The sequence below is a fragment of the Dermacentor silvarum genome, chromosome 6, assembly GCF_013339745.2.
Source record: "Dermacentor silvarum isolate Dsil-2018 chromosome 6, BIME_Dsil_1.4, whole genome shotgun sequence".
Classification (NCBI taxonomy): domain Eukaryota; kingdom Metazoa; phylum Arthropoda; class Arachnida; order Ixodida; family Ixodidae; genus Dermacentor; species Dermacentor silvarum.
This window is the reverse complement of record NC_051159.1, coordinates 71,203,545-71,230,392: the sequence shown is the minus strand read 5'-3', so window position 1 is coordinate 71,230,392 and position 26,848 is coordinate 71,203,545. Positions and strand designations below refer to the sequence as shown.

The 26,848-nt window shown below is 47.8% G+C and overlaps 1 long non-coding RNA gene across 1 annotated transcript; it reads right to left on the bottom strand.

The window, feature by feature from the left end:
* Positions 1 to 17,448: 17,448 nt before the first annotated feature.
* Positions 17,449 to 19,963, bottom strand: LOC125946257 (uncharacterized). Its single transcript, XR_007467506.1, has 3 exons — positions 19,824 to 19,963; positions 18,793 to 18,902; positions 17,449 to 18,258 (listed from the first exon to the last, which is right to left on the bottom strand). It is a non-coding gene; the product is annotated as an uncharacterized LOC125946257 (long non-coding RNA).
* Positions 19,964 to 26,848: the final 6,885 nt, after the last annotated feature.

Here is a 26,848-nt window from a genome sequence, read left to right as displayed (position 1 = left end):
GTTTCTATTGCATGCTTGTATATGCGCGTGTTGTTGTTGCTGTTTTACTTTTTCGTTGGTTTGTTTGTTTCCTTTTCTTAAAAGTAAAGCCACAATGTCAGGAATGACCAAAGGAAAGGAAGACCGAACGGTGGGGGCCCAGTAGAGGAGCAGAAAGAAAGTTTGTTCGCTGATTTATTCTAACCAAGGATTTATTCTAACCAAAGCTGCGTGCTTGCAAAGCCACTTGCAATCGATAGAGTCCCTTTGCCTTACGATGCTGAGTGGCGGAAAAAGTGTAATTCTTTGTGAATCAGGGCGCTTACATATTCGGTTTGTTTATGTAAACTGGAGAGAGCGTAAGAGCGTCCGCAGCTCTGCCGCTCGGCAAGCTTATTGTTGACGTGTATATTTGTAAATAAACTTTTACAAACGGAGATATGGTTCTGAGCCCCGTTTAGAACGTTTAGTCTGACAACGAACGTAGTATTGAGGTCCATGAGAGCAGATCGACAGTGGTACAATCGGGAGAGATGGCCCAGCAGTGGCCCTGAATCGAGCGTCTTCATCAACTTAGGTCAGGCACACAATCGTCAGGTTTTCAACCCTAGCAAAGGGAAGGCGGTAAAAAGAAAAAAAAAAGAATAAATAAATACATAATACACTGAGTGCACGCAGATCCGGAGTTGCAGATCGAGATTAGAGATGGTCACCGTACCTCTGGAGACACAGCTTACATAAAGAATCTTTGAAAGAAGTGCACCTTCCTGACAATATTGGCCTTTGAAGGGTAGGCCCCAAACAAAAATCAAAGAAAAGGAAAAGAAAGAGCAGCGGCTTTCGCATCAACAACAGACAAACATGTTCTCCAGCATGCCTAAATAGTTAGATTTAACCCATCGTGGAATTTTCGTCCTCTATCACGCAGGATCTACCAAACACAGTGTGTTGCACTGAATCAATCGCTACTCTGAACAGGGAAACTACAGGCTCCCAAACATTCTTTAGTGTAACAGTATACAGTATACGGCAGCTCCGTGGGGGCTACCCCAGATGTATCCTCGCCTGGCGCTGCTCTGGTTTAGAAAATCGCAGCGGGATACGCCTTCGCTAGATTGCGTGTAAATATTCTGCATACGCAACAGTGGCGCGGCACACACACTGCAGGCCGCGGGCGTGCGCGCGCACACACACGCGTTGCAGGCAAGGAGGCCTCGAAAGTAAGGGAGAATGGAGTCTGCTTGACTGATGCACAGCAACTGAGGCGAGTAAAGAAGCGCGTGAGCCGCATACTGATGGCCGCCGCCGCTTTTGTCGCGCCATGGTGCTCGCTGCCTGCACACGCTGCTGCTGCACTAGTGAAGACGTTCAAGCGAAAAGCGACCGACGCACCAACTTTGTTGCGGATGCGTGGTAGCGGGGTTATACACGGACATACGCACACACACAAAACACGGTATACGCTCCGAGAAGATTTGTGTCCCCCCCACTGCACGGACTTTGTACTTCGCCGGGTTTCGGACGGAAACGTGCTTCTGACGTCTCCCTCTTTGTTTGCGTCACCGGACTGCACGAAATAAAAATAAAAAATAAATAAAAAACGAAGACGAGTGAATAAATGAGACGCATTTCAACCGTTCGCCCAAGGAGGGAGTTTTTTAGGCGGCGCTGCCCGCATACGGGGATTCTTCGTGGCGCCTCAAACGGATAGCAAGAAGGAAACAGAGATAGCACCGGCTTTGAAGCCGCATATCTGCTTTTGCCGGGCGACGGTAGAAACGAGATTGGCAGCTTGTTTCCTGCGCGAGCTGTGTGTGGGCCTGGCGGCGCGGTCAGCGTAAACATTGCCATGTCGGGCGGGCGTGTGCTTCAGCACTTACGCTTCGATGCAATTCGCATGCTTTAGCACGCACGCCCTGGCTTAGTTGACGAGTTGTTCCTTCGTGCGTGCCAACTTACGCGATGGCAGCTAGTTTATAGGGTAGTAACCCATGACTGATCACTTTGTTCTAGAGTGTAAAGGAAATTCTCAACGCCAGCACTAAAATAAGGACTGAACGTTGCACAGATTGTGGTAATGCACATAGACGGAATCCACAGACCGATAGCAAATAACTTGATTGTGCATAGCGATGAAACTGACCTGAGATGAACCATAGGAGCAGTTACTAATGCTCCCAAAAGGAGAACACTTCCGCGCTGGCCCAGTAGAGACGTGGGATTAAGGCACGCTATTTCGCGGATCATTTAATGCGTGGATAACATTTTTGCGCAAGTAGACAGGGACAAAGGGAGACGTAGACACCACGGTTCGCATACAACACGCCCAACACACAGCATTGATAAGTGATTTATTTGGTGTATTGGTAACGCCGTATTGGAATGTGTTAATATTATAATAAATGATAGTACCACCAACATGCTCACACGGCTAATACGAGACCGCGTGCGCGTGCACGCGGTTCCTCCTGCTCCTCTTTCGGATTGCCATGGCTACCACTGCTACGCACCACAAATTACTGCTGGCTTAAACAGCTTCGCTGTTAAACATTCCGCTTAACTAGAATCCAGGCAATGGACTTGTACAACATATATATGCTGGTACAAAAGTTTCAAGCTATTGCAGGCGTTGAGCTGCATGGTTGAATAAATGTTGGTGAGAACGCTAAAGCAATTAGAGTTACTAATATTACTTACGTCGAGGCAAGCAACATGAATTGTTTTGCTCAAATTCTATTGTTGAGCAGATAAGCGAAGAGATGTGGAAATTTCAGATTTAGAGGAAACTTTCGGGTTGAACTGCGTTCATTTTAGATAATATTAGTCTAATTTCGGGTAGTTTTACTCATTGCTAGGTTATCCGGTATAGGAAGCAAAACCACTATGTAACCCACGTAACTGAACGCCCTCACCTTACACCAGTTGGTTAGGTTAGATTCCAGATCGACCATCTGAAAAAAGAAAGAAAGAAGGAAACATTGGTGGCAACATGACCACGACCAGACAACAAACAGTGCACTGACCAAGACAAGTGGTTCAGCCATGTCGAGTCCAGAAGGCGTGCATAATTTTGAGCCAACCTTGAAGGTTTTCTTCGAGTCGGCTCGCAATATCACGGGGACCATTCGACAAACCTTGCTTTTATTTTGTTTGCTTCTAAGCTCTCGAGGGTGCGCGAGAATATCACGTTCGCAAATTCCGGATGTCTTTTTCTCAGCAAAGACTTTCACGACTTCTCAGCGGCAGCCCGCGCGCCTTATACGGCGCGTCACATATATATCGAGTGTGCATGCATAAAACGGCGCGATAAAGCTGGCGTGACGGGTCTGAGACGGAAAACGTTTTCGAAAAGAACAAGACGAACACGTTGCTTCTTACAAGCCCTATTCAGAAAAAAGACCACCCTCCCCGCTTTTTTTTACGCCTAGCATTTCCTCTCCACGCCCCCGCGAGTCTGTTCGCCTTCCCACCCACGTCTCCGTTGACGGCTTCCAAAGTTTTCCGGAGCTTTCGCGATATTACAAATATCGACCCGCAGTGGAGCGTGTTATCAGCGCACGGTGAAGAAGGGGACGCGCCAAACGTCACCTTGCCCGCCGGGCCAGGTGAGCGGTCCTCCCACGCGCGGCGATAAAGCGGAGCACTGGATCAGCGTATAAAGCGTGTATATGTATATATCTGATGGGAAGAAGGCATAGGCTGGACGAAACAGGCGCGAATATAAACCGTGAGAGCGCGTGGAGATGTATAGGCAACTGGAAATGTGGTGAGGGAGAGCGGCAACAGAGGAGCTTAGAAAGCGAGATCGCTTCTCAGATGGCTCGTCTCGAGCATAACAACGGCTCCACCAATGAGAGGGCGGCTGGCTCTCCGGCTCTCGACCGGATTTCCATGCATGCGTAAAAGGTGCGCTCGCGTGCGAGCGACGCCCGCCCGGCCGACCGCCCGCATCGACAGCAGCCGTCAACGATGAAGCGCAAGAGAGCGTATCTACGAAATATCGGAGGGCAGAGAATAGGGATGGGTGGGATAGATGCGACGCGCTAGTATTATTGAAGTCGGGTAAAAAAAAAAAAGGACGTAAAATGTTCATTGAAGTGGCGAGAGAACGTTGCGCCAGCGGAGCTGTATATCAGCCTAAGCCATTTTTGGCGCGCTCGGAAAGCGTCGAGGACACGCAATCTGCATCGAGCGCACGGGGTAACCTAGCAGTATTGCGAAGCGCAAACGTATAAGCACGCGGCCTTATGATTTAAGGACGGAAATCAGAACCGTCACGGAAGATGCGAGGCTTCACAGACGAAAATCGAGACAACGCAAATACGATCGAAGTCCCGAGGAGGCTTGACACGTACCTTGGCATGCGTGAGAGCAGCCCACCCAATCGATGTTACGTCTTGGCATCCTTGGATATGCCAAGTTATCATATCGGGAGCCTCCAGCACAATACTTTTCCGGGTCGCAATTCCTGCTTCTCTCGAAAGGCAGCGCTCATATCGGAGGTGTTTGGAGTGCCGGAGAGGATTTGGGCGTTTGCTCTTCGCTTCATACGATTCGGCAGGAGTCAGGCTCGTTCGCACGGCACCGTTCGTGACACCTGACTATAGTTTTCTTTTTTTTTGTCGAAGCCATTATCTTACTGTCAGATGTATTTCGACGCGGGATTTTCATGTCACAAATGAAAGCGGCAATCTCATCAAGAGACGTATACTTCCGGCTCATTTTCGGCGTGGCATCACGTGCCGTCGCGGCTTCCATGCAGTTCCCGATGCATGACAACCGCGTTTTGATGCGGGTCAGGTTGTGTTTCTCTGTGCACCGCATTTTGTATTTCGGAAATGGTAATATCCCACATAACTGCGTGGTTATCACGCGCGCAGAATGGGTGAATTAGACTCGTCGGAATTACACCTAAAATGCGTTTGTATGTATAGTTGCCGCATCAGAGACGTGCGAAGAGCTGAACACTCATTAGCCCGTCTCTGTGTGACGTATCGAGTATGTCTTGCGTTTAGGTGGGCCGTATGCTGCGTTGTATCGTGAATTCTATGTGTGACGCATTGATCACCTCGTGTATAGTTATGTACATGACATATCGTAGCACTCACTAAGAAACGCCGAGAGTTCTCAGTTGGAACGTACACACCGAAGGGGATCTGCGTATGTATCATCAGTGAAACAAGATGCCTCCGATTAAAATGAAATGTTGTGATGGATTGCTATGAAAATTTTGTCATAGTTAGATATTGAGCAAGGAGTTACGCATGAACCGAAGAAGCAAGCAGACACGTCGACGGGACACTTTATGAGCTGGAGGTGCATCAACATGCTAAGTCACTGAAGTGTCTTTACGTCAACAGTGCCTCTCAAAGTTGTTGTGTGTGCATGCTTTCCCATAAATGTATTCTCGCCCCGTTCTCAGTCACTATTAAGTGAACGATCCCTCGGCAGTCGTAAGCATAACATTTCCATATGCATCCATGCTGGTGATAAATTTTCTTCGGCAAGTGCATGTGCCATTAAAGCTTCCATCTATGCTCACCGAGGCTGCTTACTGAGGTGTGCTAAAGCTCCCATTCAGAGCGACAGCACTGAAACCTCCACCACGTGGAGCTCAGATATAGTGGGCCATAAAAACGGCTATCAACGGAAACATGCGGTTGTGTTTTTGCATACATAATGCAAGGGAAATTCCGCGGCCTCTATGGGATCAGTGCTTTACCGTCGCGAGCACCCATGTTTTTTTTACTTTGCATTCTATGGTCTCCATGTGAGGAAAAAAATATTTATTCACTTTCGCCTTCGTGTTGCTTGGAAGTAAGCATTAACTGTCCTTTGTATTTCGTGTATACGTTAAAGTATGAAACAGGACACCAATACAAAAATAACGTGATTTTCTCAATATTTATTTGTTGCATTGCCCACATTACAGACCTATACGTTACACATAGTTACATTGTACATTACGGCTCTATGAGATTCTCAGATCTATTCTCAGATTCTCAGCGAAAAATATGCCATTCCAGATAAAAGCACGACAGATATGTAAAACCTCAAGTAATCGCCACTACTAGCCCATGAGTGCGAACAGCCTCATGTGGCTTCAACATTGCACGTTCTCCTTAGCATCAAACCGTACATCATTTACGACCCCTAGTAAATTCAGGTTGACGTTAAGTCATTAACGCCTTTATAGCTATTTTATATTTGCAGACAAACCTATCAAGTACAGCTTGCGCTGCTTGAGAAGCAGATGTTTCAACGGGAAACGTAACTGCTACAGAACATTAATTTACAATCCATAAATTTGTGAAAGCTGACGTCACTCGGCAAAAGAAAGGACAGCCACCGTAATTGAATGATTCAGATATCGCCCCAGCTTGATTTAAAAAAAGCAAAAAACAAAAAAGACAACACTGATCAGCGGCCAAAGTCGTCGACATTGCCGCAGCTGCTGAGCCTTGCAGTCGCTTAAGCTTCAGTTCAAAATAACAATGAAAATAACATCAGCAATATGTATTTTGTTTTAGGGAGGCCCCGTCGTATAATATATAACGCCTAAGATCTGTTTTCGTCGACCCTACTTGTCTTATATAGGTACTATGCAGTTGTTGTCCGTGCTTCCTTAACTCTTATCTCCGTTATTATATGTTTTATAAGCACTGGCAACCGGTTATGGAACATTGAAATTCTCTGGATTTTTTTCTCCTGAAGCACGGGTACCACGCATTGCCTCATTTATTTTGCTTTCGTAAAATCTTGATTGCACTCATCTTTTAACTTCACCACAAATATATGGCATTCCAAGCTATATGACGCAGGGCAACAATGCAATTGTGTAGAGTATATGCAGCTCTCAACACTGTATAGCGGTTTATGTATACGCTGGAATAGACAAAGTGGTTCAGTCTTGCTCACTTTATATTTTAATTATGCTCTTTTCATAACGAAAACTGACCGTCCGAAAATATTAACGTTTCGCACGTATATTGCATAGCTGCCTATGCTTCAATGCCGTCCATACTCAGACATTCATATGCAATCTTCCCGTGCGGCCCGTTTTTGATATCTGAGGCTGTGGTGAAGCATTGCACCTACAGGTTTTCGTGGATAACGTAATCTATTTTAGTTCAGAAGTGATAGGCAATCAGTATGCCTTGAAAAGTTCTACACACGTAACGCTATCAAGGATAGATTTGTGTTAGTGCTCCAGAACGAAAAAAAAGAAAGAAAACAACGCAACAATGAAAAGTAGTGGCTTTTTGTTTGATCGGATGTGTAAATCAAATTAAGAGAATTCGTAAATAAAGATGTAAGCGTGAAAGTGCAACTGATACAACACACATTGAGGCAGGCAGGACAAGTGCTAGCACCTGATAAAGTGGAAGCTTGGACGAGTTAGTGATTATGTATTGACATGACTGCACAGCGCAAAAGACGAGGGCAGAAGAAAAGACACAACACAGGCACTGCATTGTGTCCTTTCTTCTGTTCTCTTATTTTGCGCTGTGCAGTCATGTTGCTATGGTAGTGATGGATTTGGGAGAAGCAACTATATATATACGGTAAAACAGGCTCATCGTGAAGAGTCGCTGTTCTCGAGCTTTATGGAGATTCGGGCAAGGGTCAACGGAGGACCTATTCACGCCGTTGTTATGACATCTAATAATTAATTTGCAGTCAAACGTAACACAGGTGAAAGGACGGCGAGCAGTTTGTAAATTGTTGCTTCTTTCTTTTTTTCGCAGAGTTAAACGGTGACTAATAATGAAAATTCATTTACTATATATACGGCGACATATGCAGATCAGCATGCATTGATGCTGCTGACTGAAAGGGCAGTTAAGGAAATTGCAAGAGTTGTTTTTTCGGAGTAACGCGTGGTAATTTTTAAACATCAGTGCGCGAAATACCCGCACTTATACTTTGAAATACCTTACCGTGTTGGGTCAGTATTGTTTACCGACTTCGCGCGCCTGCGTTTGTGATTACTTTCCCACAACTAGCACGGCACTTGTGCGAGGTGTGACGAGGAAGATGGGTAAAACACACTTGAGCAACTTGACCAATCCCATCACGTATGTGCAAACTCACCAACAGCGTAGAAGTTGCGAAATATACCAGGCTACAATGAGGCAAAATATGTAAACTGCGTAACACACGAAGGAGGAATCGCTGTACACACAGAATACTCAGCTACTGCACCATAGCTCGACCAACCAAAAGCCAGAGAAGAATGGGAGTATGCAACGAAGAGTGTCCGTCAAGTCATTCGCTGCGTATTTGTACTCAAAGAGAACGACGAGCTATACACTGGGACGCAGGGAGATTCGGACAGGGGGAGCCGTAGACGAGGAACAAACGGAGGGGCGACGAGGCACCGAGAAGAAAACGGAGCATCGTGATCAGCGTCTCTTCCTTTCCATCCGCGCACTTTTTCTTTTGTTTTACGAGGCAAGGTGATCAGCGAGGGAACGACGAGACAGGCTAGGCAGCAAGAAATAAGAAAGGAGGAGGCGAAACATCCGAACAGAGGATACGAACAGAAAAGGAAATTGGGGAGCGAAGTATGGTGGCAGTAGGGAGCGCGCATTCGACGGCGCTGGGGGGAGGGTTCCACGTAACATCGGCAGAGAAGAAAAAGAACACACTAGAAGGCGAAAGACCGTGAAGTAATTCACTTAACGAAAATCAATAGCTTTCGCCCTCCCTTGTCTTGCAATTCTTCCCTCTGCTTTTGTGCGAGGTGTTGTTCCTTTTGTACCTTTTTCGTGCTTCTTGCCCCCTCTTCTCCCGACTCGCCTAGGCCCACGCGTCCCTGCTGAATGGCACGAGAGGCAAGCATTGGGGCTGAAAATAAGACCGGGAGACGAGTGACGCGGAGACTGTAAGGGGGGGGGTGGAGGGGGAGGGACGAGGAGGGAAGCAGGGCTGCGGCTCGGGGAGGCGAGAAGTGCTGCTGGAAAGCCTTAGCAACGGCACTGATCGACGCATCCCGAAAGGGGAGAGGGCCGGAAACGGAAGGAGTGTGTTGCGTGCATTATTTATAGGGCGAGGAGAGTGGAAGGAAAGTTGCGGGGTAAAGGGAGAGAGCACTGGCTGGCGTGAGCTTCCGCCTCTTCCTCCTTCCCTTTCTTACCTCGCCTCCACATCTGGGGGAATCGGATGCAAGCTGCTCCCGAGGAAGCAGGACCCAGCCATCTCGAACGTGCGTGCGTGCGTTAGTGCAGCTCCCATGGGTGCGCATAGCGCTTCGGTGTCGGCTCGGGGAACGGGAAGACCGCAGCTTAGAAAGTACGATTGCCCTGCGGTTATGCCCGAGACGGCGCATTGAGTTGGACCACGGGGGCGCCGGTGGTCCTTATAGCTGTTTGAGAGCCGAGAGGCGACCGGTTGGCGCAGCTCGTCTTCGCGTTTTCAACCGTCCCTCGTTGATCCCTCGTCACGCGAGATGGGAGATTCGGTCGAGCATCTTCGCTTAAGGACCATGACAGGCGGTGATGAAAGTGAAACGCGGGTGAAAGTGAACGAAACGAGGTTCAAGTCTTCAATCGAGTTCTTTCTTTTTTTGTCTATGTACTCATGTAAGGAGATGGTGCTGCTGCCTATAGGATTGCTCAGTGGGTAGGAGGGGAACATGTCGGAGTTAAGGCATCAGTACCACATTTTGTCTAGTCGCCTTGTGGACACACATTGACAGCGTTAGTTATAAGCGACGTGCGTAGGCCAATTTTAACCGTGTGACATATAAAGTGCCCGAAAAGCTACATAAAAGAACTGTCAATTGGGCTAGTTGGTATCGATTCATAATTACTACAGCGCCAACAACGTTTCGTGTCTTCCCTTCATCTTCGTTGTTTGCGCTGTAGTAATTATCAAAGCTATATAGAACGCACATTGTGGTGCATCAGTTGCCGGCATGACTTTGCTATAGCCTAGAACTACCTGTAGCTAACATCCTCCTCATTCTCAGAGGCATCGATGGCTTTCCTGTCAGGATGTTTGAGAACCATAAACTACATTGAAACTCTACATTACAAAGACAATAGGAGACACTTCCCCCCACCACACCATTCCCTTAACCGAGAAGACGCTATCGCATGGTGACAGCTACAAACTAATTCAGTCCCCTGTCTCTTTTACCTTCAGCACTTCCATCTCACACAATATCCCTCATACGGTTCCTCCAGTGGAGCAAAACCCACGGTATATCACTTCACCTGGGAATACCCATACCCTTCGGGTTACTAACTTATTCTTTCACCTTCACTGTCCTCCTGCGGGACTGCGTTGACCAGCTCAGATCCAGCGGGCACACATTGTGGTGCGAGCCAATGGGGCCCTGAACTAAGGGCCCCACCCTACGAGGAAGTAATCCCACCTAATTAGGAATACTTTTTTTCGTTCTCTCATTCTCTCTGATACAATAAAAAGCTACAGAAATTCTGAGAATTGTCTACTATAATGCGTAAGCATCTTTGGCTCAGCTGTGATTTCGCTTTTGCTTACTTTTGCTTACTTTCATTTCCTATAGCTTATGCGCGTCTACCCCTGCCCTTTCCGGTGGCTAAGAATGCTTAAGCTTTAGTAGACAGTTGTCAGATTTGCTCGACGCATCCGGCCCCTTCGAAGCGATCGTACCAATTGAGCTGGAACGCCGCGCACTACCGCGCCTCGACGGAGCAGAGCTGGCGAAACGGAACACCAGCAACCGCAATAGCGCGTAAGGTGTTGCGTGAAGGGATAGTGCATCGCAGCGATGCCATGTCCCCCTCGCTGTCACTCGCAAGCTTGTGTTATGCTCGCGTACTTTGTCCACGCAAACTCTCGCCTGCGTTCTTATAAGGTAGGTGAGCAAGCTTATACCTTATAAGAAGCGAAACCATTAACTTAATCTAGGCACCTCACCGGAAAAACCACTGGGGTTGCCTTTTCATACATGTACAATTTTCTATTTTTTATGATTTAATAAACGTATTTCTCTCTCTCGCCTACGTTCAAACTGCACCTCAGTAAGGCCCAATGAAAACGCACTCGCTTTCCCGCGAGGTGTTCATAACTCGAAGGACGCTCAGCAGCGTTCAAGTGGACATTACGCCATCCCCAAATTTCAAGTTTGCCCAACGCGACATTTTAGTTGTGCCAACCCCAAATTTAAAGTAGGCCAACCCCAAAATTGGATTTGGCCCACCCAAAATTTCAGTTGGGTAACCCCCACCCCCAAACTTCAAGCTGAACCACCCCTAAATTTAAGTTGTTCCATATGCAAATCTCAAGCTAGCTCACCCCAAATGTAAGTTTGCCCATTTCCATATTTCATGTTGGCCCACCCCACAATTTTAAGTTGACCCAACCCCAAATTTAAGTTTGCCCACCACCACTGCCAAATTTCAATTTGGCCGATTCCCAAATGTCAAGTTAGCCCACCACCAAATATCAAGTTATGACACCCACAAATTTCACGTTTGCCCGCTTACAAATTTCAAGTTGGCCCACCCCCAATTTAAGTTGGCCCAACCACAAATTTCAAATTGGCGCACCTACAAATTTTATGTTGACCCTCCCCCAAATTTTAAGTTGGCCCACCCCCAAATTTCAGTCTTTTTAGAGCCCTATGTATCTACGTATTCAAGAATACCCATCTCTATGGGTATTCTTGTTTTAATTTTTTTCAATTTGTTTCTTCTCGCGTATTAAGCTACTAATCATGTAGCTTATAGTATAACGATTAACTCCACACTGTGACGGCACACTAAGAAGGAACACAGACAGGAAGCGCCTTGTCCTGTCTGTGTTCCTTCTTAGTGTGCCGTCACTGTTGGGGCTTGTTCTTTTGAAATATAACGATTAAATGTGTTAATTTGCAAATTACGCAGTTTTGTGCCGATACAAAGCACTACAGTTTTCGCCTGACCTGGCTGGGGTACTCGCCGAAAAATGCTTTCGCATTAAAGAGACAATTCTGCCAAAAATAAACTTGGAGCATACATGTCAATAGTTCATTCACAACCACAGGGTTCAGGCGTGCATCACTCGCACATATTTTGCGCTGAGCTAGCGGAACGTGCAAACTGCCTTTGAAATCACCGAAAATGTTAGGCTGATTTTCGCTTTTTCATGTTAAAAACAGAAAAAGGCGCTCTGGCCCTTGCGCCATAAAACACCACACATCATCAGAAAAAGGCGCACTTATATTGTGCCATCGTGGTGGTATGCGCACACACCTCCTATTACAGTCTTTATAGACAGCTCATTTTCGGTTGAATAGCACCTTTAAGGCTGTCGCAAAGCAAGGAGAGTGCATTGAAAATTTTGCGAGTGATGAGCAGCCAGTTGCCAGTTGACGGGGTTGTTACATGTGCCTTTGAAGATAAAGAACTTCTCCTTGGTGATCATACCGCTGCTCCCCTGTTGCACTGTTCTGTCAGTGTATATTCAAAGAAATATATTGCACAACAGCAATGTTGAAGGTAACTTGGTGTTAACAAGGTTCAGGAGAGAAAATGAGAGAAAGGGCAAACAATTATCCAGAGTACCAGAGTGCGTTATTATTATTATCTAGATGAAATAATGCAAAGCGTTTCAGAAATTGTCGCAGTTTCACCCGAAAAGCGAAGCATCAATTGCGATAGCAACTTAGTAGTAAGGAGTAAGGATAGTAGTTTTATCAGCTGTACAAACTTGGACATGCAGCAGCACAAGCAACACGCAGAACTGTTGTACACGCCGTCGGCCTTTTTCCCGCGTTCGCACCGAACGGGCGCGGCGTTGGTGACTGTTGCCGGTGCCTCTGGGGGTGGCTCGGAGGTTTTCGACGAGATCAGAACGGGGTACTCGTCGAGCAGCGTCTGAAGACTTTACCACCATCTCGCTTCGCGACGTTTTATTGCGATAGCAATTATATGGACACTCAAAAGCAGATTTCTGCCGTCGGCGTCGCCGTCGCCGTGAGGTTCCGTATGACGTCAATCGAGATGAAATCGTCGCCGCGCGCCGCCGAACGCTGTATGTGCGAGTGAAAGGGCGCGAGGGACGCGCTCTTTCACGGCGAGTGAACGCACGGCGGAGAACAAACGCGCGTTCTGCGCCGTGCTTACTTAAGGGCTGCAGAAGTAGGCGTCTCTTTCCTCCTTTACAATCATCATATATGTAGAGCAAACGCGCCTTCTTTCGACGCGCGTGAGGCCGTGGGGGAGGGGGGGGGAGGGAAGGGAGACGACGTTTAGCTGCGGCACCAAATGCCTATTTATATCAGAGGCTCCGGCAACAGTCACCAACGCCGCAGGCATTTTGAGCGAACGCGGGAAAAACGCCGACGGCGTCGACAACAGTTCTGCGCGTTGCCGGTGCTGCTGCATGTCCAAATTTATACAGCTGATAAAGCTAATATCATTACTCCGTATAGCTCTCTACAAATTTGCTATCGCAATTGATGCTTCGCCTTTCAGGTGAAACTGCGACAACTTTTTTATATAAATTGGCATTTGGTGCCGCAGTTAAACGTCGCCTCCCCTCCCTCCCTCATGTCCCCCCATGGCCTTTTGCGTGACGGAAGAAGTCGCGTTTGCTTTATATATATGGTGATTGTAAAGGAGGAAAAAGACGCTTAATTCTGCAGCACTTCATGGAGCATGGCGCATAACGCGCGTTTGCTCTGTGCCGTGCGTTCGCTCCCCGTGAAAGCGTGCGTCCCTCGCGCCCTTTCACTCGCACCTACAGCATACGGCGTGCGGCGACGATTTCGTCGCCGTTGACGTCATACGGAACCTCACGGCGACGGCGACGGCAGAAGTCCCTTTCGAAGTGTCCATACAATTGCTATCGGAATAAAATGAGGCTTCACGCAGATGGTGTACCGGCATTGTGGAACTAGGGCAGGTGTGAACACTGAGACAAAGTGACCCGTAAGTCAATTACGGTGGAAGATCCCATCGTTCAGGGTTCTTCAAAAGTGAGCTTGTCTAACGTGCGCGAGCACATTACCTCGAGCAATTGTAATCGGAAGTAGTTAAGAGTAACCGACAAGATAGATTCTGCCCAGTTTCCTTCTCATTCTTTTTTTCCTTGGTTTCGTTCTTTCTTCTTTTTTTTTCTTTTTTGTCCACGTCATCATCTTTACCCTGCTGCGCCGACGTCATTATGAGAAGTAATCGCGCAGGGTAAAGAATTTTAAAGCGAAGTTTTTTTTTTTTTTTTTTGTCTACTAGCTCGTCAATATCTCGGCGGTTATGTTTGTGGATGTGTATACGAAAGCTGTATGAGTGTACCAAAAGTAACTGCCGCCGCCGCCGCGGTGGCAGTTACGTTTAGTTACATGACAATCAAACTCAGGGGCACTCTAACGTAGCATGATTCCAAGCTGTTTTGATTCCAATTTCTGCAATTCGCCTCCACGAGTGGTCAAAACATTTCCGGGCCACTTCCAACTTCGCCTGTCTGTCGCGCGTCGTCACGAAAACAATGATAGCTCCCCTTTTGATATAACGTGTACACACTGATTATGCATGATTAAACCGCACAAAAGAAAAATAATTATTACTGATTCGACGCCTTTTCACCGTTAGTCCTCTGCTATTGTTCCAAAGTTTTCTGGCTAGGCCCACTTCGCCTGTCTGTCACGCGACCTCACAAAACCGCGAAAACTCACCACGTCAAAGTGACGTGTACGCGAAAAAAATGCATTAATATGCCGAACAAAACTGAAAATCTTTATGAATAGCCCCAGACTGGCTCGTTCCGAAAGGAATAGAAGATGGCTGCCCGCCGATCGCTCAGGCCCTCGCTACTCGCACCTGCCATTGAGCATGTATTTATTTGTGCATGATAAACCTTTTTGCGTGACAGTAAAACGTTATCGAGCCCTTTCGGCACGTATACGACATCGCTCTGCCAACTCCTCCTTGCTGAGGATTCGTTTTAGCGGCATTCCTATCCTTCCGTTGCACGCCGGCGCGATTTTCGACCAACCACCCGCAAGCTAAGTAAGGCAAAGCGGACTAATCGGAGAAGCCGGCACCACCCTCTTCACGCGGTTATCTATTTTGACTGTGCTGGCTCGGCCCCATCCAAACCCTCTCCACTAGAGCGTGCTCCGAGCCTATTAGATAAGAAAAAACTTGGAGGACGCTTAAGCTTCGCCTTAAGCTGCGCCACCGACGCTTAAGCTTCGCCTTTAAGAGTCGAACGCGATAGCGTTATCGGGACCCGTTCGCATCGCATCGTTCGCATACGGCAAATAGGTTTCATTCAGTGCAACACTGAACGTGGGAAAGCCAGCTTACAAAGACCAAGCTTACACTGATTCCCTTAAAGATGGCTTCACTTTTAAACTGAAATGCATTGCTGGAAAGATGTTTTCCCAGGGGCAATATAAATGGTCCTATACTAAAATGTGAAGACCCTACCACCTTCTTTTATTATTTTATTAATTGTTTGCTATTGCCCCGACGTGAGCAGGTCTGGAAGAAATGGTTGAGTGTACTCGTAGCGGAATTAGGTTTTGTCGTACATTCAAATTAGAATCCGAAGCTGATTGGTAAACAAACCGACGCTGAATCCAACGGTGAATCCGACGGTGAATCCGACGCCGAATGGTAAAGTCGTACTTTAGAATTTTTCTGACGGATTTCAATAAGAGAAATTCAATTTTTGTTCACCAAAACCTTGTACCACGTGGAGGGCCTGCGCGGTCGATGTGGTTGGATGATTTTCTCTGCAACCGCGATCACACGCCGGTTGCCGACGCCGGATTTTCTGCGACACGGGGCCCTCAACGCTATCGCGTTAAAACCGCTGAGTGTAGACAATGTTATTATTGCGAAAGCAATTATATGGACACTCAAAAGCAGATTTCTGCCGTCGGCGTCGCCGTCGCCGTGAGGTTCTGTATGACGTCAATAGAGATGAAATCGTCGCCGCGCCCCGAACGCTGTATGTGCGAGTGAAAGGGCGCGAGGGGCGCGCGCTTTCACGGGGAGTGATCGCACGGCGGAGAACAAACGCGCGTTCTGCGCCGTGCTCGCTTAAGCGCTGCAGAAGTAGGCGTCTCTTTCCTCCTTTACAATCACCATATATGTGGAGCAAACGCGCGACAGGCCGTGGGGGAGGGGGGGGGAGGGGGAGGGAAGGGAGGCGACGTTTAGCTGCGGCACCAAGTGCCTATTTATATCAGAGGCTCCGGCAAAGTCACCAACGCCGCACGCATTTTGAGCGAACGCGGGCAAAACGGCGACGGCGTCGACAACAGTTCTGCGTGTTGCCGGTGCTGCTGCATGTCCAAGTTTATACAGCTGATAAAGCTACTATCGTTACTCCGTATAGCTCTCTACAAATTTGCTATCGCAATTGATGCTTCGCCTTTCAGGTGAAACTGCGACAACTTTTGGTTTTGAAAGCGAACAAAGGTGACCTCCTATAAACGAAGAGAGTGTTTGAGCGGGTTGTTCAGACAACGCTGCGGGTTACCGCCCGATGCTTGCGTCGGTGGTTACGTAAATTTGACGTCAGGAGTTCGGAAGCATTTTACGTTATAGCGCCCCAGGTTAGGTTTGTGGAGAAAGTTTCATTTTAAAAACAAGTCCCATCCTCTAAAACACACAGACTCCCCTTACAAAAAAAGTTGCAGTATTGCTGCAGAAATCTTACAGACTCTGAGTCACCCGGGATGCAGAATACGTGCAGACAGGTGACAGACTTTCTGTCACTTCCTGTCACCTCCCAGCGGGCAATTGGTACACCCTTTCTGCAGAAAGTCTGCAGAGCCTGTGTAGCCGCAGGATGCAGAATGTCTGCAGAAAGTCTGTCGAGACTGTGGTCACAGGATGCAGAAAATGAGCAGACATTTGTCAGAACCTCTGTAGCCCACCTATCGGGAACTGGCATGCATGCACACATGCAATGAAATAACAGACGCAATAGTATTTTTTTGCACTCTTTATTTGTCTGTAATTTTTTCATGGCGGCCAGGTTCGAACCAAAAATATGTCATCCAAGGAATGAAGTAGTGAGTAAGGTAAGCAATGCTTAAAAAGGCTCTAGTTTAGCTTCATCGTTTGTTGTGCTGTGACACACAAAGTTAGTGGAAGCTAAAACACACAAGTAAAGCGCAAAATGTCAGCCTAGTTTAGTGAATAAGGATTTATACTCATAGCCGCTAGTTTCAGCTGGATGTTACATGCACACTGGCAGAAAAAAGATATTAACAACGAATCAGAACCGACCAGGTGACCCACTCGAATTATGTAGAGGTGATAAGTTAGAAATTGAGTTAGGTGTGAGATAGAGACACAGATGGCTCACTCACGCAGGCTGTAGCAGCAGCCGCAACCATGCAAAATGCTTCTCCTACCTCACTCATCACTTTGCGCGCTTGCTTCTGAGGAGGATTTTCGTACTTTCAAAAAACGGTGTGTAACCACATCTCGTGCAGTGCGCAGCTAAGTTGACTGGGGCATTTACTAGGCTGAAAATATATCTGTGCTCCCCGAGACACTGATTCAAGCACCAGCACTTTTATCCTACGTAAGCATGGTTGAATGTGAGCGGTATCTTATAAAAAACTGCCTCTTCGCACATGAAAAATTGGGGACATGTTGTGTGCGAAGCGGGAGTCATTTACAAAGTACCGCTCACATGCAACTGCGCTTATGTTGTGCACTGGTGCTGGAATCTGAAGCACTGGGATCACAGATATGCTCCCAGCCTAGTAAATGCACAGGCAACTTGGCTGTGTACTGCACGAGATGCGGTTGCACACCATTTTTTCACAGTGCGGAAATCCTCGTCAGAAGCAAGCGCAAAGTGACGAGAGATATGGGAATCATTTTGCACAGTTGTGGCTGGTGCTGAAGCCTGCGTGAGCGAGCCGTCTGTGGCTCTGACTTATAGTCACTCAATTTCCAACATATTATCGGCTCGATATGATTCAAGTGGGTCGCCTTGTAAGTTCTGATTCATTCTGATTATCTTATCTCCACCTTTTTAGCACATATAACCCGCAGCCAGCTGATGATAGTGGCTTCGGGTATAGGTTCTTCCTTCTTGTTCACCAAACTCAGTTGACAGTTTGCGCTTCACTTGTCATGTGTTTTTGTCTCCACTACCTTTGTGTGTCACAGTGCATGCCCCAGCACAACGAACGATGAAGTAGTGAGTCAGAATATCTACTCGCCACTTGATTCCTTGGAAGAGGAGTCGCTCTTGGACCCCATTTTCTGCAGCATGGAGCCTATGCCCTCTTCAATTTGAGGTCTGCGCACTTGAACTTGCTGCATGTATATTCTGTAAAAGAAGGAGAGTGAATTTTAGAGACATAATTTAGGGACATATCTTGGGAAGTACAACCCTGAAACAATATCAGGAACAATGTCTTGCCGTATATTGGCAAAATACAATGGTTACGCAGCTTCAACAATTTCCTGAATTTTGGTAAGTCAACAATGACGACGCGGAATAGAGATGAATTGGAATCCAGAGTGCTGTATTACGGAATGTTGAATTCCGGGCTTCGAACACTTTTAAACCACCTTTTGTGGCTTTTTGTTCTGAGGTCCCTTTCTCTGTAGTATTATAGGAATCAATACCCACCGCACCACCAAAAAAAATGTAATACACAATTTTGACTACTTAGGAAAATATGATTAAGAACACAGAATCTGTGCAGGCACGGATGTTACAATTCTACAAAAAATTGTAACAATAAAGGTAACTAAAGCCCTCCTGCTTTTGTCGGGCAACTCAGGAAAGTTGCCAGGTATGAATTATACCAACAAAACCTAGACCTCGTGTAAGTGGCAGTGACCGTTTTGTACACACCTTGTCGCAGCATGCAGATCAGACGCTTTGCCGTGTTGTCAGGTTGCGGAAGTGCCGGAGGTTCGTATGGGGTGTAGAGATGCCTCTGGCTCACCAAAATCGTGACTTTCCTAAACAATAAAAAAATTCAGTTTACTGTAATCTGTTTTAACTGCAAACTTGCGATTTAACAAGATCATGTTATATTATGAAAAGTCTCGTACAACCAGCTCCAGGAAGCTGCATCTGGCTGTACAAATGTCCGATTATTACATCACAGGCGGTTATTTAACATGTAAATGGCACTGCAGCAAACATGAATCTACTATCAAAAGCTTCACTCAAACGCAGATCTATAGTAAGTGAAATGTGAATTGTACTATGAAGAAAATCCTTTAGCACATGAAAAGCGTTCGAAAACCTAATTTCTTTATGCGGCGCAACAAAGCACTGTCCCAAAGGACGATGCGCGGAAAAAGAACAGACCCCCTCCCCCCCTTTTCAGGAGAGAGAACAAAAAAAGATATTTCGTTTAAAAAGAAACATTGCTGTCGAAATCTCGGCATCTTAGTAAAATCAGAAACCTTTACAAATACACGAGAACACACAGGACATCCAACACAAGAAATGCAGGCTGTCTGACGACATTCTATAAATAGAACAATTTGTATATAAGCTAAAATTTGGCAATGCGTCAGACACAGCAATCGCGTGCCATCTCACGCAGTCGTTAGCCGTGAAGACAACACATCGACATACTTCTAGAAATATGTATACGATATTTCTCGCTGAGAAATTGGGGACCCAAACGGTAACTTTTCCTGCTTGAATTTTTGTGCCCATTCAGATCAAATAATCGATAAAGCTTCAGCCAACATCAACACGTTTCAGGGCAATTTTCATGAAACTGCATGCAATATCTGCACTGCCACAAAACAACGAAGATTCGGAAAGCACATCTATCATCTCTGTCGCTTTACTAGTCATCTTGCGATCTATACAACAATGTACACTTCACAGACTACAAGAATTCGCGCAAGCGCCGAACTTACCTGTTAGGCGTACTCGGCAACCACTCCTTCGTGTCACAGGTTCCGCGGCATCGTACAGGTACCGCGGCAAGAACCGTCGGTGCACGGCCCATCCAGCGTAAGCACTGTACAATTGTAGATGAACTAATAGCACGTGATAGCACCACTTTCAACAAGTTCTTCCGTGCGCTGTGATCCGGTGCGAGCGCGGCGAGAGTACCTGAGGCTTTTTACGAGCCAGAAACAAAGAAAGTGCGAACGGGCCTAACTACGACAATCATCGGCGTAGCACACGAAAGATACTGCACGCTACATTACGCGGTCCCAGGCGTTTTGGATCATTAATACACAGAAAAAGCACCACACTTTCTGTCGGCACGGCGTACACACCAATAAACTACACATCGGCCGGCGTGAATGCAGCGCGCACGCACATGTACCGACATGCCGACAGCTGAAGACGGGAAAATAGTAGCACCTGTATATTTTGCCGGCACTCCCGCGCTCCTGGTGGCGCCATCTGTTGACCGGCAACAGAAGCGACCATGTTTACGGTGATCGCATGGCGTTGTGTGGCACCCTGTATATATGTATGCGCACATCCATGCTGTGAATCGACCCATAGTTCCACTGCTGTATTTAATGCAGGTTATGTAGCCATTACTTCATTTCAATTAATATTAATTAATTGCCTTAGGTTACTGCCATTGTCAGACTGTGCTTATAGCAATCAGTGGCAAAGTTTTCGTAATGTAAGAATGGCAAAACTAACCGTTTTTTTTAATAAAACCTTTCATGGTTCAGAATATATATATTCGTATACGTACACACACACGCGCGCGCACTGGGCGTGCACGCACATTACACAGACAAGTCCGCAGGCTGTCTACACGGAGTCTGCAGAAAATCTGCAGACTAGGTATACAGGAAGGACGAGTCCACAGGGAGGTGACTGGGGTGACTGGTTGGTGACTCGCGGGTGACTGAAAGGTCAAACCCATTTTTGTAAGGGTCTAGACCTGGAGCAAAACAAATCTCTATCTCTCTCTCTCTGCAACCACCTTCAATCTTGCGGTGTCCACTAGCAGCAATCACTTCAGCTGCACAGCTTCAGAGATATACTTACATTGCATCCAGAGATGTTAGCCTAAAGGATAAGAATGATGTTACAAAATTGGTCTGATCTGATTTTTTACATTGTGGTTGCTAATATTACTAATGACAATTGCAGACACAAACCTGCTAACTAACCAGAGCAATCACGGAGAATTTTCAAGTTGGCGTATGATTGCTGTGCTTGCTAATGTTTGGCTCCTTTGGCAATGGAAACTGAGGTGGTAGTTTGTGTCCGTGACTGTATATTTTAAGGGCGAAGCACCTTAAGGCCGAGCCTTGTCCCTCATCGTCCTCCGGTGTCCGTAGCTCTAGTTTGCATGGAGACCGCTAGGGACGCTGTGGTGCACAAGGGCGTTCGTTTTCACGACGCGCGCTCTCTTTCTCTCTCGTTCCCGATGCGGAGCTGAGTGCTCGCGAAGCTCGCGCTTGAATCGAGAATCGGCGCCACCAACCTCAGGTAGAGAATGCTTCCGGCGTTTTGCCGCTTCTCGCGCTCTCGCCGCCTCTGGGTCCGCTTGCCGGCGTCGCGCTTAAACCGATCATCGGCGCAACCTACCTCAGGTAGAGAACGCTTCCGGCGTTTTGCCGCCGCTTCTCGTGCTCTCGCATGTACGGGGGGGGGGGCATTCACGGTTACCCGAATGATCCCTCGGTGCTTCGCCCACTCATCATCATTCACTTCATGGATATGCGGTGATTTTTTTTTAAAGCGATGCTTTAAATGGCTAGGTGAAATCACCTGCGCACCGAAAACTAGCGTCATCAGCATTGGCTCGAGCGTCGTTGTCTTCTTCTGGAGCTGGCTCGTTGGCTCGTGCTCGTTCTCGGCCCGCGTTCCTGCCACTACTTCCGCGTTCGTCATCGTCGTCTTCCACAGCTGGCTTTGTTGCCGCTCATAATTCCAGCGTAGAATTTCCCTTCTGTCGTCGTAATGGGGAGGCCGCATTTACGGGGGTCTGAGCCATTGCTTAAAGGGGTATGAGCCATTCGTCGTCTTACGTAACGAGCAGATTTCATTTTGAAGCAATTTAATCTCGAAGAATCGCAAGCGCAATGGCGGGCGAATGCTGCTAACCACGCCGCCAAGCAAACTCGAGACATCGAACTAAAGCGACAACGGCGGACTGCGGGTGTCCTCCTATAAACGAGGAGAGTGTTTGATTGGGTTGTTCAGACAACGCTGCGGGTCACCGCCCGATGCTTGCGTCGGTGGTTACGTAAATTTGACGTCAGGAGTTCGGAATCATTTTACCGTCTGTGATGTCGTTCTCTCCGTCACAGCCAAACGTGAATGTAACCTCATAATTGAGAAATACTTTAATGAACTATCGGGATTCACCCAGTGATAAACACCTGGGCCACACGTCTCATCTTCGCTGGTTAACCATCTTCCATTTAACCATATCAACGGAATGGAAGGGCCGACTAAATTTTTGGTCTGTGTGAATTCGTGGGATAAGTTAGCGTCCTAGGATTAAGGCGGGCTTATCCGAGACACCGTAAGTTGTGGGAATGCGCTATTTAACACATTAAACAAAGTGGCTGCGGCTGTTTCTCTGTTTCCTGTCTTGCACACAGCAAATAAAGAAATTACACCATCTTCCCGTAGGGGAACCCTGAGTAGTATGCGAAGCAGCCATGGGGTTGACTCAAGTTCCCATTAGTTTTCAGTTCGTCGCTTCCGTTAGGTTGAGGTACGTAGCTACCGGCTTCGCGAGCCCGAAGTTCGGGATCGGCCTGTCGCCGCTGCCGTTTCGTGGCAGCGGCTCGAGCCCTCTTCGCGGCGCTGTCCACGACGCTGACACTGGCGTTGACGCTGGCGCTGTCCGTGGCACTCATCGCGGCGTTGCGGGAGGAGAATGAGAGGAGCGGAGCGCGCGCGCGCGTCATTATACCGCGAGCTAAAGTGGCGCCCCCCAGCGGAGTATGCAGCGCCTACTGTCGCGCCTCTAACCTAAGCTGCTTCTCATTATCGCGCGCGGAGCCACAGGTGTTGCCATTCGTTGCGCAATGCGGAGAGGAGAGGAGCATCGGAGAGGAGAGGAGGAATGCCGAGAGGAGAGGAGATGAGACAAGGAGAGGAGAGGGAAAAGGATGCGCATGAGCAGTGCGGGTGTGGACGCCACACGGCGGATATATGGAGGGAGGGAGTGACATAGCCCCGACCATAAGCTGCTTCGCATCTAAAATTGGTTCTCAGCTATAGTAAACTTATAGAATAAGAACCAAGGCAGGCGTTCAAGTGAAGCTTGTCCTCGGCGTCTCATTTCCAAAAATTATTCAGGCTAGAACGCTTTAGAACGACTACGTAATACTGTACGCTGTTAGGTGCATGAAGGCATGCGACATCTGAACGGGGGAACGCACGTCGACGCACCGCTGGAAAGACTACGCAGGTCCGTCATCGATGTCACGTTCTGAGAGCAATGCCACCGGAGTGTTGAGAGGCCTAGGATCGCCAACAATAAGTAGACAAAAGGAAAGCATTCCAGAGGGGGGCCCCTGCCGGGAGGAGCGCCCGGCATAGCGATCTGCGGCCGCTCCGGTGGGCCGACGACACGGCCCGTCTCGCCGGACATCCATAAACATGAGCAGGGACGCCTCCCCGTAAGCTCTGTGCCACGAGCTGCCGAGCTACCGCGTGGACGATTCGGTGTGAAACAATGGCGGGGTGCGAAGGAGACGAGATAGGGGCGTGCAAGAACAACAACAGGCAGCCAGCAGCAATGGCGGTTGCAGCGACATGCGCAGATATGTCGAGAAGCCGTCCGGAAAGGAACGATCGTTCAGACGTGCGCAGCGCCCCATAAATAGAAGAAACGCGCTGACGCAGACACGGCCGACCGTGCCTGGTCGTCCTCGTCGTCGCTCTAGAAGACCAGGACCGCTGTGCGGATGTATAGAACAAACAATCGAAACCAGCACCCCCTGCTAGCCACGGCTCTTGACGGACGAATACGTTACGAAGAGCCCACGCTGCCCCGAAGCACCCGCAAGTCCCTCCCGCTCGCTAGCAGAAGGGCTTGTACACCACACCGTCTGGCCAAATGTGTACAGTGTTGTAGACGCTAAGGCTTCCAGCAGAGAACCTGGAAAGCGAGCATACAGTCACGCGTTTATCCTCAGCAGGTACAATCAAACGCAATAGATTACGGGCCGTGATATTCTTGAAAACGGTGACTTTCCTTGCAGTTTGTGGCCGTTGCTGGAGAAATCGCCCTACATTACGTTTATTGCACATTAGCACCGACTGGAAACCGGAAAGGACAGGCTGCGTTCCGAAGCTGCGGAGATATTCACCTTTTTTTTTTTCTTATATCCAGCAGTCCATAAACTTTTGTGGTTGAGTGTACATATATCCGACGACCGAGACGCGCAGTGCGAACTTGCACCTTTTTATAGAGTCCATGCTTTGAATAACGAGCTCACGCCTCTCTCAAGTCGTAGCACGGTCTTTCCTGTGCCGCTCCAGTCAGCCGCCCGTTATTGCTCGTATAGCCTTTGCAAAGGCTGCACGCTTTGCGAAAGACTAAAGCCAGTGCCCCCTGCAGCAGGCGCGCGCTCCTGCTGCTGGACGGTCGTTTCGCTTACTGCGCTGAGAGAGATGCCTCCAACCTGCGGGACAGAAAGGAAAACAAATCCTAACAACGTCCACTGTTTGCGCAGTCGATCAGCCGCGTCAGGACGTGCGCCGCCGCGTTTCCTTTGGTTCGCGGGCCTTTTGTGAATTGCTCCGTTCCGCTTTCCGTGTCTTTTCTGCTAGAAGCGCGTGCCCGACACTCGCTGAGCGAGAGAGGAGGAAAGCTCGCCTATTGGCTTTGCGAGCTGTAGATGTGTTTTCTTCCGAGCGCAACGGGGCGAGAAATGGGTGCGTGGAAGGAAGCCAAGTAAAGAAGCGGCTACGACGACGCGGTAATTCGATTGGGAAGGCGGCGGCAGCTTGGCGCTTCGCTCCGGGGCAGCCGTAGCTTGTCAGAAGAGACTGAAACGTACGGGAATTCCTGGAAAAACATTTGCCGCGCGCTACTGTGGAATGCCGGGAGGTAGGGACGAATGCTTTTCCGCAATGTACGAAGGCCGTATTGAGGGTTTGGTCATATTCTACAAAGGAGGAAGAGGAAAGTTGTTATGAAAGACACCGACGTCAGAGAATGTAAAGAGTGACTGGCTATAATGAAACGTGGTTTTACGGCGCAATTTTAGACAAGACACAGCGAGAGACGCGCGGTACAAACGCCCAACTTCTACATCAACAGTCCTGTGTATCTCGCTGTGTCCCGTCTAATATTGCGCCGTAAGACCATGTTTCATAACACTCGTAACCAACTAGCCATATTTAGTTTCTTGAATGGTTATCTTGCGCTGGGGAAGTGGGTTAAGTGGGAATGGGAAATATCACATCAAATTAGACATTCAAAAAAATACTGCGCATTATTGCGTTCGGTTTATATTGTACTTACATCTCAATTACGCGACTAATGCCATGGGTGGGATCCAGTATTGAACATTCCATTGTATCCTAGCTTGTTTGTGCAAGCCTCGCGCTATCACATTCAAGAATAAGTTACAAACTCTTCAGTGAATAAAATCAATTATTTCCGCAGTGCGCATTTTGTATATATATCCAAGTCAGACCGGCATATTTAGTGACATTTCGAGCGAGGGCACTTTGCCTCGCTGTGTGTCACTTTGGCAACTTTGCAACAAGCTTCATATGTTATTTTTGCATCATTTCCGACAGCACGGACAGCAGCTTGTCCTTTGTATTTGCCATCTGCTGCTGCAGCAGTAGCTGCCTCTCCTGCATCTTCTCCTCTCAATTTCTTCTGCTTTCTATTGATTGCCGCCGCTGCCGTTGCTCGTCAAGAATTTGTGCCAGAATTGTGAAATTCGCTGGCTTCCGCTTCCTTGCCTCGTGCTCTTTATCGTGCTCTCGTGCTATTTGTCGCAGTTCAGGTGACCGTGGTTAAACGTGTGGCTCCTCTGCATGCTCCCGTTCTAAGGTCTGCCCCACAGGCACTGGTGCCACTGGCTGCAGCTCTTTCGACAGAGCAGGGGAGGGGAAATTTTAATCGGGGATGTCATTTCCGGGGGACTGTTGTGTCTCAAAGTCTGCATCTCCATCAATAAAGGCCTGAAAAATCTGAAGGATATTGGCAAGGCTAAGTGATGGGCGAATTGGTATATGTTCGACCGAGATGAAAGCCAGCCAAAGAAAAGCGTACACAAGAAGTAAGGAGTACACAAGGCAATTGCTAGGCTAACAAGTGGACTTTATTGTGGACATGAACCCACAAGCTCTAACTGAGCTCGTCTGATAGCACAAGGCAGCACTATAACCACGAGTGTACACACATTATCGCTCAAACTAACCATCACAGGTTATAGATACGAACACTCCATTTCGATGGAGTCGAAATGCAAAAACGCCCGTGTGCTTGCGTTGTAGTGCACGTTAAAGAACCCCAGGTGGTCAAAATTAATCCGGAGCCCTCCACTACGGCATGCCTCATAATCAGAACTGGTTTTGCCACGTAAAACCCCAGAATGAACAATTCCAGAAAGAACTCCTTTTCAGTTAAGGCTAATGATTGTAAATTGTTTCAACCAGTTGTTTCACCAATAATTGCAGCACAATTCCTTGCTGTGGCAAAATGAGCTGAAATGAACTAAAAAAAGTGTTTCTATCTACAACGTTTAATGTGACAGTAAGTTTGAGCGATAATGTGCTGTAACTCGGGGTTGTTATAGTATTGCATTGTGCTGGCACATGTGCTTGGGGAAACCTTTCGGGTTCCTGTTCAGCAATTGTTGTTCAGCAATTGTCCTGTTTTTTCCTTGTTTATTTTGTATGTGTTCCTTTTGCTGGCTAATGGAGTCTAAATGCAGTTATAGCAAAATATCAAGTCTGATGAAGAAGGGCACCATGT